General features: G+C 38.0%; 1 protein-coding gene across 2 annotated transcripts in view; it reads left to right on the top strand.

Annotated features, from left to right (window-relative positions):
- Positions 1 to 655: 655 nt before the first annotated feature.
- The window catches only part of CDH6 (cadherin 6), a 134,299-nt gene continuing 121,806 nt past the window's right edge, over positions 656 to 13,148 (top strand). Inside the window, exon 1 of one of the 2 annotated variants that reach the window (XM_059061033.2) lies at positions 656 to 847. The gene's annotated coding sequence lies outside the window, so the exon portion shown is untranslated. Of the gene's footprint in view, positions 848 to 975; positions 1,099 to 13,148 lie in introns of those variants that run through there. The other variant, XM_067030829.1, reaches the window with a different exon arrangement.

A 13,148-nucleotide genomic window follows, 5' to 3' on the forward strand; every position in this document is an offset into this window, starting at 1 on the left:
CATCAGCCATAAGTCAGTGGTGAGCCTGAAGGGTTTGGGATTTGAATGTTTCTGCAAGCCCAGGGAAGCATGGCTTCATTCTCCAACATCCTGGGGTTACTCACTCCGAAAAGAGTAACACAGATCGTAGGACTATGTGAAAAACCTGTCCTCCTGGAAGGAGAGAAGGAAAGACGCGTCTGATTCTATGCCTGCTTGCGTCTGGAGAACGCCTGTTTATGTGGCGAAGAAAAGCCGTCAGTATTGTTTTCTCAGGAGACCGGGTTTGTTTTATGTGTGTGCACGTTACGCGTGCTATAACACGAAGCTGACCAACTGATAGCGCGACGGGTACTGGTGTCCCTGGGAATTGTAATTGCTCGGTCGGTTAAAAAAAAAAAAAAAAAAGAATATCCAACCGTTGCTGATAACAGCACAAGGTGCATTTTGATAGTGTAAAGGAGGGAACAGGCGAAGTCATGCAAGTTCTGAGTATGTCTCAACCCTCCAAAAAATAAGAAAGGAAAAGAAAGGAAAGCCTGGGGCAGAGGGAGTGTTACAGGCAGCGAATTGCTCGGGACTTCAAACACAGGGAGTCATTCTGTCAAGGGGAGGGGGCGGGCGGGGGCAGACACTGGGCCTCTCTAACAAAGTCCTCCTCTCTTTGCTCCCTCCCACTTCATTCACTTGCAAATCAGTGTGTGCCCACTAGAGCCGGCTCTCCCGAGCCCGTAACCTTCCCGTCCCGAGAGCTGCAGTTTCAGCCGCGACAGCAAGAACCGCTGAGCGGGCGACCGCAGCGCCGGCGGAGGCAGGAGCAGCCTGGGCGGGTCGCAGTGTCTCCCCGGGCGCAGGAAGGCGAGCAGAGGTGGGTTCGGTCTCAGCTGGCAATGGTGCATGCCTTTTCTTTTTTTAATTCTGTAGCGTTGATGGAAGCCAATCAGAAAGAGAGCCATCTCCGCCCGTTGGGTGCCGCACGCTGGAGTTGGGAGGGATGTTCAGCCTGCGAGCCCGGGTCGGGGCGGGCGCTCGGGTCCGGCTGCGCGGGCGGCGCTGCTGCCGCTGCCCAGAACGGGCGCCGGTTCCCGGGGAGCTTCGGCGCCACTCCTCCGCCTTCTGGTAAGACCGCGGCGGGGCTTGGTGGGGGCATATGTGACGGGGCCGCCGGGAAGAACCCACTGTCTTTCTCTCCGCCGACAGAGGCTGCCGAGGGAGCTCCGGCATTTGCAAAGTTGGCTGGTCAATTACCAAGGGCGCTGGTGCGTGCAGGACCCGCGGAGCCGTTCGGGGCTTGATTTATTCCCACCTGCCCACATTACAAGGGTCTGTGCAGGGACTGCTTTGGCCGAGTTACATTTCTTGGTTTGTGGGCTAAAGCATTAAATTTGGTAGCTTGAGAACTCCCGAATGCTCCCAATAAGGAAAACTTAGGCTAAAGAGATGATTTGTCTCGGAGAAGAAGCTTTAAAAAAACTATTAGCTTGCACGTTGGGGGCAACGCCTGCCGGCTCACATAGGGCAGAAATGCTTAGGTTGCAAGGAAAGTCAAACGCTGGACTCTGAAAATGGAGCACACCGTCCAGGGAAAAGTCATACGGAAGACGGAGCTCGCTCGTGCTCTTCCGAGGCTGGCCAGGCACAAATCTGGGGGATAACGCCTCCCCCGGACTGGTCGGAGAACAAACCAAGTGCGCCTGGTTTTAGGTGTCCGATGCAGGAAAAGTGGAGCCCCCAATGCGTTAACTACGGAATTTAATAAGAGGGAACGTTGCTCTGTTGTGTTATTGCGGAGCTGGGATTACTTCTGTAGTTATTCTTATGCCCCGAGTTATCGGGGATCTCGAGATGGGAGATGCTGGAAAGGTCAGCGTCGTACTGAGAAGTGTTGTCACTGCTGCAATAAAATCTGTATTCTATGGGAAGTTATATGCAGGTCCTTGTTAGTGCAAAGGGGCTGTTCACCTGAGTGAACTACAGAGAACATCCCAGTACCAAGAAGTTTAATCATCTGGAATAGCCACACATTTCTCTCTCGCTCATTTTTTTTAATAGAGACATTTTAATTATGATATTCCCACTGTGGAGGTGTACCATCCCGTGTCTCAGCCAATATTCATTTTCACTTACTGAAGCACATAACGTAGGAGAGAAGAGGTTTTTTTCTGCAAAAAATGTTGCTGGAGTGGCTGATGTGTACATGTCTGACTGCTTTGGAGGGGTGCACATGCAAAATATGGGCCTTCTGAGTGGTTATAATCCAGGGGGTGCAAAATCCTCCCTGTGTGGGAAAAGGAACACCTTGCTAATGCACAACTCTTCTAAGAATGAAGAACAAATAAGCTCATACAAACGCTGACCAAGGATCGCTTATTTCCTTTCTTTTCTTGCTGATGCCTGTCCCTGAAAAGGAAAACCTTTGGTATTTTACTTTAGGAGAAAAAAAATCTCTTCCCATTTGGCCTGAGCAGCATCCTTTGTGTATCAGCACTTGCATGGCTCTGTGCTGGCTGCTTTTTTAAAGAGCCAGAAAACAAGTTGTGTGAAGAAAGCGGATATGATCAAGCAGGAGGAGGGCAAAGTTTATGCCAGAGGCCAGATTTTCAATGCTGAGCTCAGAATCTTAAAAGAAATCTATCACCCCCTTTTGCTCTTTGGTGTGCTCTAATTAAAAAGATATTGGGGGGAAATAAAAGGCAGATCTTTTTCTACCTGTTTTGATGGTTCATGGCATACTTTAGAAGCAGAGGAAGTAACCCATGCCTTCAGAAAAACATGAGAAGCAGCAATACATTTCTGAAGGAAAATAGCAATGGTTAGTTCTTCTGTACTTGTCTACAATTAGCTTTCGCTACCATTATAAGTGACAGACTGGTGCCTCTATAGGGACTTTTAGTCCCTTTACTATCTGGCTTTTACATCCACTTATTGCAATTACATTTCTTAATGCTAACTCTGCAAAGATAATATATAGAAACATAATCATTTTCTATCAAGTTGCCTACTATCAGAAAATGTGTATAATACCTCCTCCACCCACCACTTCCATCAGCTTTGCAAGTAAAAACTTAATCTGAGGCATTCTTCCTTCTTAAGCAAAAATCTATCTTGCAAAATATTGCTCTAAGATACCTGAAACAGCTAATATCTCTAGAAAGCACAACTACAGTACCAGGACATCAAATGACACTTCCTATTTACAAATGTATCAGTAACTTGGAACAACAGGTTCTGAATATCTAACGAGAGCTAATTGAGTGATTGTGCCACATAAGGATAAAAAAAAAAGAGATAAAATATGACAAATAATCTGAATGAAACCATGTTTCTCCCTAAGGAAGTAAAATGTGCAGTCCCCCCTTCTGGCCCTTACTCACTTTGCAGTCGTGAATGCCAACTAACAGAGGCTAAATCTTTTGAACTAAGTAAACTTTTTTTAGTTGGAAGGGACCTCTAGTGGGTCACACCATGCATTTCTCCCTACAGTTCAGTTGCATCCTGGATTTTATTTAAAATAATATGCACATAACAGCTTCCCCTTCACTATCAATATAAGATATTCCTTATTTTTAACCTTGCCAAGACTGTACTTCTTTCACTCAAATTTACCCAATAATAATGGCTCAAAAAGCTCCACACGAAGAACCCCCACCATGGGGGTTCATGCAAATATATGAAGCAATATTTGCAGAAAAAAAGTAATTAACTTTTCTGAGATCCATGAACATCCACAAGTTATACTGAACTAGAGGTTTCTATTTTAAAGAAGTCCACATTCAAATAAGCATATGTTAAAAGTCCAAAAGATGCTTAGATGCATGTGTCACTCTTATTCCAGGAAGTGTTTTTTATTTCTCTCTTTGATGTATCACAACACATTTTAGGTAACCTAGTCCTTAAAAAAACTCTGCCTGGAACTCATAGTAAGATAAGTTCTACAGTGGTGAATCAGCCTTTTCTGCTGACAGTCTGCAGGTTTCAACTTCCAATTTAAAAATCTGTTCTAAAGTTTGAAATGTGTTCCAAATGAGATAACATCCGGCAAAGCCAGTTGCTTCTGCTGCTAGCTTAGTCACAGCAGCCCATTCTTTGGGGTCAATGAGAATTAGGGTCTCGCTTATAAAAATAACGAGGCAGTAACTCAGTCTGAATTGCATTTTTTAATAGTGTTTCAGCCTAGCTAGCGTCTACTGCGCTTACCTTATTTGCTTCACAAAAAGGTGAAAACGTAGATAATCAAAACTTCTCTGGTTTAAATTTTTTTCTGAATAATGATTCTAAATACAAAGACTCAAGAACATCATGCTGATAGTGACATTGCTGAAAGAAGAAAATTAAAATTCACCTACACACAGAGCACCCAGTTGTGACACTGTTTAGAGAAGAAATAAAGAAATGTACGGGTTGGGTTGGTTATTTTTTCCTCTTCATTCTTTTCTTTTTTTCTCTCCATTAGGATTTTTTGTTTTATTTTGAACATAGATGAGAGTTTGAGAGAGTTTCCTGGATCTAAACTATTTTTCTTTGAGCTTTCCTCTTATGAAGATTAAACTGGCCTACATTTTTAAAAGTTCCTATTCCTAAGGAATGCTCCCCTTTTCAAAGCAATCAGATGAGAAACCTCAGGTTTTCCCTAATTAAGGTATACTGTCAAAAGTAGACAGCCTTTATAACTCCATCACTCACAAAGTAGAGAGAGAAGGTAAGAGGGGAAAAGTATAAATAATCCTTCAAAAAGGTGGTGCACCTTCATTTACTACAGATGTAAATGGAGTAAAGCTCTTTAAGCCAAAATGATTGGGTCAGAGGGGACCAGATACAGTCTGTATTCTAGCTGTTCAAGACTGAACTATCCAGGAAATTTTTAACTCTTCCAACAAAGAAAACTAACTGAAGAATGAATGCTGTGAGCACACATGCAGTGGATGCATATGCAGAGGGTTCTGTGCCCCCATCCTCACAGATTATTAGAGATTATTTTACCTTGTTTCATCTGTTATATCATTACACTAAAACTGTTGGGTGCTCATTTCCTCTATTAATCAGATCACCTTGCTGAGATTTATAAGAGGAAGAGTTTAATTAAAGCCAGAATGTTACTATGAAATTTGATGTGCAGTATAAATGGACAACATGGGTCCCAAGCTTTTCCTGCCATATTCAGTGCTATCTTGTGGAAGAGAACAACTCAGGTAGAAGATGAGGAACATAAAGCTAGCCACACCACAGGGTATAATTTATCTTCATATTTCATCACTTGAAAAAGCACTGTGTTTTTCTCCTTCTGTAATTCCCTAATTTGGTAGATCTGCCCAAAAGATGTTCAGGAGACCTAATAAATGATAGGAATGGAAAACAGCAAGAAAAAATGAAATTGAGGAGGTGTCCCAGTTGAGTAAAATGAAAGGAGATGAGGAGGTGAATTTTTACACACGAGGAAAACATACGAATATAGAAATAGAATTAAAATTGCCATTTTTATACAGGGTGCATTTTCCACTTTATAAATATTGCTACTATTAAATACAACTTTATAAACATGATTACATCATTAACATGTTTATAAATACTACGCTTCTCTACCATGGAATGCAAATTTGAAAGTTATCCTTTAAAAAATCACCATCTAAAGGAAATGATCCTGCATAGATCATAAAATAAGCAGAGGAGTACATTTTTTAAAAATGGTCTGAAATCCTAGCAGAATCAAAGAAAGGTTTTCTTAGTGCTTTGACGAATACCGACTCCTTTCCTTCTATTATCTTTATTGTCCTGCGAGCTAACTAGATATACTGTGTGTCCTTCTGACACCTGCAACCCAAAGTACACAAAAGTGATAAAGACCAAATATAAGTCATTCATTTGGATTCTATATGTAGTATAGCGTGAAGAAAGACTGAACTAGCAGGACAGCACTCCCCTACCCCATACATGACTGATAACAAATATGGCGAATATATTTTTAAATGTGTATGTGAATATATATACATAAATATATTCAGCCAAGATTTAAAAAATACTAGTAAGCTCAGAATTTTTATACATCCAAATAATGACAATGATAATTATAAAGTAAATGATAATAAACCTTTACTGAGCTTTTCTACATGTCACACACTGTTCTAAGTATTTTACATGCATTCTGTATGTTAATAATTATACAGTAAGTCAAAAGGAAAATGTTATACTTGTATCCTTTTAAGCCCTTTTTTGGTTTGAATTTCTAGGAAATTTGTTTGAGCCAAGCACTTAATGAATGTGCTGTTAACAAACACTTGTGGTATCTTAGAAGTAAAAGTGTGACTCTCTGAGAAATACAAAGCAGCAGAGAGCATGGGAATGATTTGATTATTCTGAGCAGAGCAAAGCAGATTTTTAAGGCTGAGGAAAATGTCTGTAGGTTATTCATTTTTTAAAAACCACTTGGAAGCATGGATTAGAGTTTATAATTGTAGTAAAAAGGATTGTGTGGGCCATTTTTATGAGCATAATAATGGTACTTTTTATAAGAGAATAAATTATCTTCTCTTGCCTTCAGAGAGGGCCTCAAGTTGGAGGGGATACTTCAGGAAGGTAGCTAAACATGACAACTATTTATTTCTTTGACAGGGGGCTTCGCAACCTCACTGCACCCCCTGAGGGCCTCAGTCCTTTCTTAGAGCATTGACAAACTCACTATATGCATAGCTCTGGGGACTGTAGGTAGAGTTGAATAAGACTGTATTTATTTCCTTCCTTTTTTGGTGGGTAAAAATAGTTATTTTCTTCTTTTATGACCACAGTTTTGTTATTTCATTCCCACCACAGTTCAGTGTTTGTTCTGAATCATGTCTTTACCAATTAAAATTTTTACAAGAAAAGGGATGGGGGGGAAGCAGGAAGGAGAAAGGAAGAAAGACATCCTCTTAACAATACAATAATATTATATATGGTTGACAGTGATAAGCCATTTTCTTTAAACTCTATTCTTTCTATTACCACCATTCAAAAAGTCATGTAGTTAATCCAGCCTTCATGGACAGTTTGACAATTAGAAATATAATCAGAATGTGAGACACAGAAAGGAGCTTAGAGATGACTTTACCCAACGTCCCTCATTTACATTTGAGATACCTGATGGCCAGAGAGATGAAGTGACTTGTCCATGGATAAACTAAATTCATTTTGTTCTTTATCTCTTCTGTAACTTGACTTCTAGTTTGGAGTATTATGACTTTATATCATCTCCACTCAATTCTGGCATTAAAAATTGAAAGAGGAAATTTAAATCTATAATATTATTATTTACAAATATGCTATGAAGGAGCAGGCATGTAAACTTACGGAGAAAAGAAGGATTTAGACATCCTTAGGAATTTTATGTGTTCGTACCCTTTTGTAAAGCTCCTATTGCAAAGAAGAACTAAAATTTTCCTTCAAAATTTTGACCACTACTTGGGGCACATGATAAAAATGTAGGTTTTTGTTTTATTTATAATGGCTTGATGGTAATTTTGAGTGAACTTTATCTAAATCAGTAATTCCTCAGGCTATCCAAAGTCAAGTGTGCATCTTTGCCCAAAAAAGTTTATTAGTCAGTGATCAGATAGGAAACATGATGACAACCTATTTATTATGTTTTTCATAACTCTCAATTTATTCAATTTAAGGACTCAGTGACCTTCCCACTTCTTTGGAGTTACAATGGCAGTTTTTTCATGAAAGTGTATGGATAAATTATATTGTTCTTTTTCCTTGACAAAATTAAAATCTGCAAGCAACCCAATGTCAACCCTCCCCCGCTTAAAAAAATAACTGTTAGGGCTTCTCTGGTGGCACAGTGGTTGAGAGTCCGCCTGCCGATGCAGGAGACACAGGTTCATGCCCCGGTCCGGGAAGATCCCACATGCCGCGGAACGGCTGGGCCCGTGAGCCATGGCCGCTGAGCCTGCGCGTCCGGAGCCTGTGCTCCACAACGGGAGATGCCACAACAGTGAGAGGCCCGCGTACCGAAAAAAAAAAAAAAAAAAAAAAAGCACAGGATACTGAAGTAAATCATAGATAAATGATTTTTAAGGCTGAGGAAAATGTCTGTAGGTTATTCATTTTTTAAAAACCACTTGGAAGCATGGATTAGAGTTTATAATTGTAGTAAAAAGGATTGTGTGGGCCATTTTTATGAGCATAATAATGGTGCTTTTTATAAGAGAATAAATTATCTTCTCTTGCCTTCAGAGAGGGCCTCAAGTTGGAGGGGATACTTCAGGAAGGTAGCTAAACATGACAACTATTTATTTCTTTGACAGGGGGCTTCGCAACCTCACTGCACCCCCTGAGGGCCTCAGTCCTTTCTTAGAGCATTGACAAACTCACTATATGCATAGCTCTGGGGACTGTAGGTAGAGTTGAATAAGACTGTATTTATTTCCTTCCTTTTTTGGTGGGTAAAAATAGTTATTTTCTTCTTTTATGACCACAGTTTTGTTATTTCATTCCCACCACAGTTCAGTGTTTGTTCTGAATCATGTCTTTACCAAGTGAAAAAAAAAAAAAAAAAAAAACTGTTAATGTTCCATGAAATCCAAAAGTCTGAGGACCAGACATTTTAGATAATGAATAACATAATGTTTTAAAATAACTGACTTAGTCTTTTACTTGTTTGGATGAATAAAAACTAAAGGCGAATTACAATGATAAGCCAAATAGATGGCCCAAAATATAAAGTCGTTCAAACAAAAGTTATATTTTGATCCCTTAATTAAGCTTTATAGAGATTAATAATAACATTTGGAATACTAATACCACCTTTGACTATATTAATAGGTCCTCCAAAATTGTGCTTTGCCAAGATCACGGCCAGATGTGTCATCAGCAATGAATTCGCCTACTTGATTACATAGTGGATTATTCAGTAGAAAACAAGAACTTTTAAATTTATATCAAATTTTTTAAAAAACCCAGCTCAATTTAACTGTACACATTATTAAAGGGGTATCTTTTTTTCCTAAAAGTGAACTACATATAGCTGTGAACAAACACAAATTTTCTAAGGTGTCGATTTGTATTTTAAGGTATGCGTTGTTACATCAAAAAGCAATTGCCTTCTAGCTTATAGTACAGATTTCAGTCATGAAAATGAGCTTATCATATTTTGAGCTGCAAAGCTTAAACTGCCTTTGCAGGATTAAAAAAAGAGAGTTTTATTAATCTACTATCATCCATTTTATAAAATATGTGGCACTGCTCAATTTCACGTTCAACTAAAATATTCTAATCTCTTCTTAGCAACAGGTTCCGATTTAACACTGATCAAAACCGTGTGGTCAGACTAAGTAATCACCAATGTAAAATGATAAAATTCCCCAAGACTGGTATATTACTGCTGATCCTAATTTGAATCAAGTAAAGCTACTATATCTTCCAGCAATTATTCGCTAGTAAATTACTTGTACAAAAGTATCTAGTTGGGATTTTGTCAGTGTTTCATAAAGAATTAAATTCTATGAGGAAGGCCTTGTGATAAAGATCAGTGCCACAGTTTTACTCTCTTTCTGACTCATATCCCTTTTTATCAAAAGAGATGTTTGGGGCAGGTCCTAATTAAGACAGCAGAATGAAGGGGTCATTTACTGGTAACTGTCATCAAGAGGAGGTGGTCCCAAACCTCCAGATCCAGAAAGTACCAACTCTGCAATAATTTTTGCATTCAAGGAACATGTATTTACCTGCAGGTAAACTGACTTTGAAATAAATGCAGGCATGCCAAATACAGGTCCCATATTTTAAAATTTTGTGTCACGATACTTCCCTTTCTTCCTCAATGTGCTTTTAATTCTCAGATGCCACATTCCAAAATGTCTTTACAAATAGCACCGTGGTTTATGTTTTAACTTTCCCCCCTTGAATTTAAACGTGTGTGTACTCTGTGTTCTAAAAAAAAAAAATGCAATTAAGTTTAAGAGATGACCCAATAGAGGGAAGGACACTGCTAGATATCCAGTAATTGTATGAATAACCACTTTTTCACCAAACAGAATGCTAAATAGTACAGTTACTTTACTTAAAATATGAAGTTGAAAGCTACATAAGAGTAAAATGCTCTCAAGCAACTGAGTTTAATGTGAGGTAATGAAAGATTTTTATATAGTGGACAGAGAGGGGAGAAATTATTGAAACCCTATGCTGGGTTAATTGTGCACCAAAGAACAAGAAGTTTGCTTTGCACCCTGGATGTTCTGAACACTAATAGAGCATATGTCTGCTTCCCAATTTGTCACTAAATTAAAATAGATTTTTTAATTGCTTATTTTTTCTTCTTTCTCCATATGATAATCATGGCTGTTTAGAGAAACCAACCACGAAAACAAGAGCCAAACCTGCCCTGCTTTGTAATTAAGAAATAGGCAATAATATCCATGATGTTATCAAGAAAGACTTTAAAGCAAGTGAAATTTGGGCTCAACAATCCAAAGAAGCAGCCACAAGGCTCCGACTCCTCAGATGATACTGCACTTGTCAAATATTTTCCAATTTAGTTTTCACCTGATTGACAAATGCTCCTAAAAACAATGCCAAAACTTTAGGAAATTTTCTTGATTCCCTGTACAGCGAGAGCCCACATGATACAAATACAAGATGCCTTGTAGAATGAATAAATACAGGTTGGGAAGAAAGGAGAAAATGGTTTTAAAATATCACTTTTTCCATCTCAAGATCACAGTTTTACGATGAAGGCATCACTAGCAAATGTAAGCATATAGGGAAGGCTCAATAAATGCTTACTGTGAAATTCTTCTCATACAAGCTGCAAAAGATTCTCTTAAATAAATATTTCTCCAATTTATTTCCTTTTCAAGTTTATTCACACCCGTGAAAAAATATAACTTTTCTATCCTGTGCTATAGTTTTTAATAATTCTGACTCCTTTAAAAGGAGTCAGTTTGAAAGGAAACCCTATCAATGGTGTCCTGAGAGGTAGAGGGACTAGGCATGTAAACAGAGCTACTCAGCTTTCAAAATTGGCCATCAGACCTCTTCTTCCTCCAGGCAGATTTTTACTAAACTTGGTATTAAACAATGTTGCCTTGAGCCTGATTAACAATTTATGCCTTCCTAAACAGATTAGCAGAAGTCTGCCATTTTGATTTTTTAATTCTTAATTTGTGTTTGGAAACAGGATGTTACCTCTTAGTTTACACCTTTAATTTACATATTTTGTTTTTCAGAATTCAAACCTAAACTAAACATTGTTCTTTCTGAATTTTTTTTCTTTTACAATTTTAGTATCCATGTGTGCTACTGTATATTTTCTATGATAAAGCACTTGCTTTTTTGGCTAAGTGACTTTTTTTTTTTTTTTTTTTTTTTTACCTCTCATTCAAATAATCCTAAATGTTCTTTTTAAAATATTTTGAATCTGTTACTTGAGAAAAAATAAGAAAGATTATTGGGAACAATGAGTAAAATAATAATAAAAGCTAACACTTGGCACTTACAATATTGCAGGCTCTATTCTAAATGGTTACATGAATTTAATGTTCACAACAATGTTCTGAAGTAAATACTGTCAATCTTCCAATTTTAAAGACAAAACTGGGAGACAGGGCACTTAGGCAACTTGCCCAGTGTCATACAGCTAGTACTTGTCAGAGCTAAAATTAAATCCTGGCAGTCTTCATAGCCCATACTCTTAAATATTAAATTCTAGTGCCTCTTATGCTTAATATATATGTATGTACATATACCCAAATAGATGGTAGATAGATGGATAAATTCAAATGTTTGTATCTCAAATCCAAAAATAATGTCAAAGATGTAGAGATTTATACACACACACACACACACACACACACACACACACACACACACACATATATATATCCACATACATATATATTCAATATATATAACGTGTACATTTTTCTCAGGACTCAAAAAATATAATTTACATCTTTCCCTTTCATGCCTCAATGAATTCATCAGTATATTCCCACAAGTTAGATCAATTAATTATAGCCCAAAGCAGCAGATATCAGCCTCACAAAAGCCTTTTAGCTTTAGGCCAGGCTTTTCACTTTAATTTGAGTCAGTCTTACAATCACTTACTGTTGATCCCAAGGGAAACCTGGCAAGAGTTTTGGGAAGGTTCAGACTCAGCATTCATTAATTTATTCATTCTATAATATTTATTGAGACCCTCCTGTGCCCAGTGCTGGAGAGACAGTGGGTGATAAGACAACTGGGTGATAAGACAACTATTTGAGGGAAATAGTTAGATTCTTTCCTCCTATTCTATACAAGATAAATCCCATAAGAACTAAAGATTAAGAGTGCAAAATAAAACTGTAACTTTACTGACAATTAGGTGAATATATATTTATAATCTTGGGATAGTAATGGACTTCCTAAGCATGAAGCCAGAACTTGAAAACAAAGTGAAGGAAGACAGCAAAGTGAAGGAATGCTTGCTCTAGTAATAACAGGCCAATCAATAGTGCCAGCTTAGTATAAAATGAATAGGACATTCAGAGTTGATTATATTTGTCTTCACCCCATACCTGCATCTTACGTGAACACGGAAATTAGCCTTTCGTTTCAGTATATTACGATTTATAGGGTCTCTATTCATTTTAGAATTTGGTTTTTGACCTCCTGCCCCAGTTTAGAAAGAACCACCACATCCCTCTTCACTACCAAAAGCTTAGTACAGTTTTATTTTTAATAGCATGCCTCAGAATACTTTCATGTTGTTTCTTTCACTAGTCCCTACAATTCCCCCAATGAGTTTGTGGTACAATATAAAGTAGAAATACTTTTCAGCAAGAAATCATTTTACACAAGAAATTTAAGATTTAGGTGATGGCATTTCAATTTAATTCAATAACCATTTAATTAACACTTAAGACATTGTGTTGGGTGCCACAGATAGCACCACGACATCCAGTTGGTTACAATATGTATTTAATACAGGCATACCTCGGACATTGTAGGTTTGGTTACAGACAACTGCAATAAAGCAAGCCACATGAATTTTCTGGTTTCCCAGTTCACATATAAAGTATGCTTTCACTATACTGTACTCTATTAAGTGTGAGATAGTATTATGTCTTTAAAAATGTACGTATCTTAATTTTAAAATACTTTATTGCTAAAAAATGCTAACCATCACCTGAGCCTTCAAGAAGTAGTAATCT

This window comes from Kogia breviceps, chromosome 4 (assembly GCF_026419965.1).
Source record: "Kogia breviceps isolate mKogBre1 chromosome 4, mKogBre1 haplotype 1, whole genome shotgun sequence".
NCBI lineage: Eukaryota > Metazoa > Chordata > Mammalia > Artiodactyla > Physeteridae > Kogia > Kogia breviceps.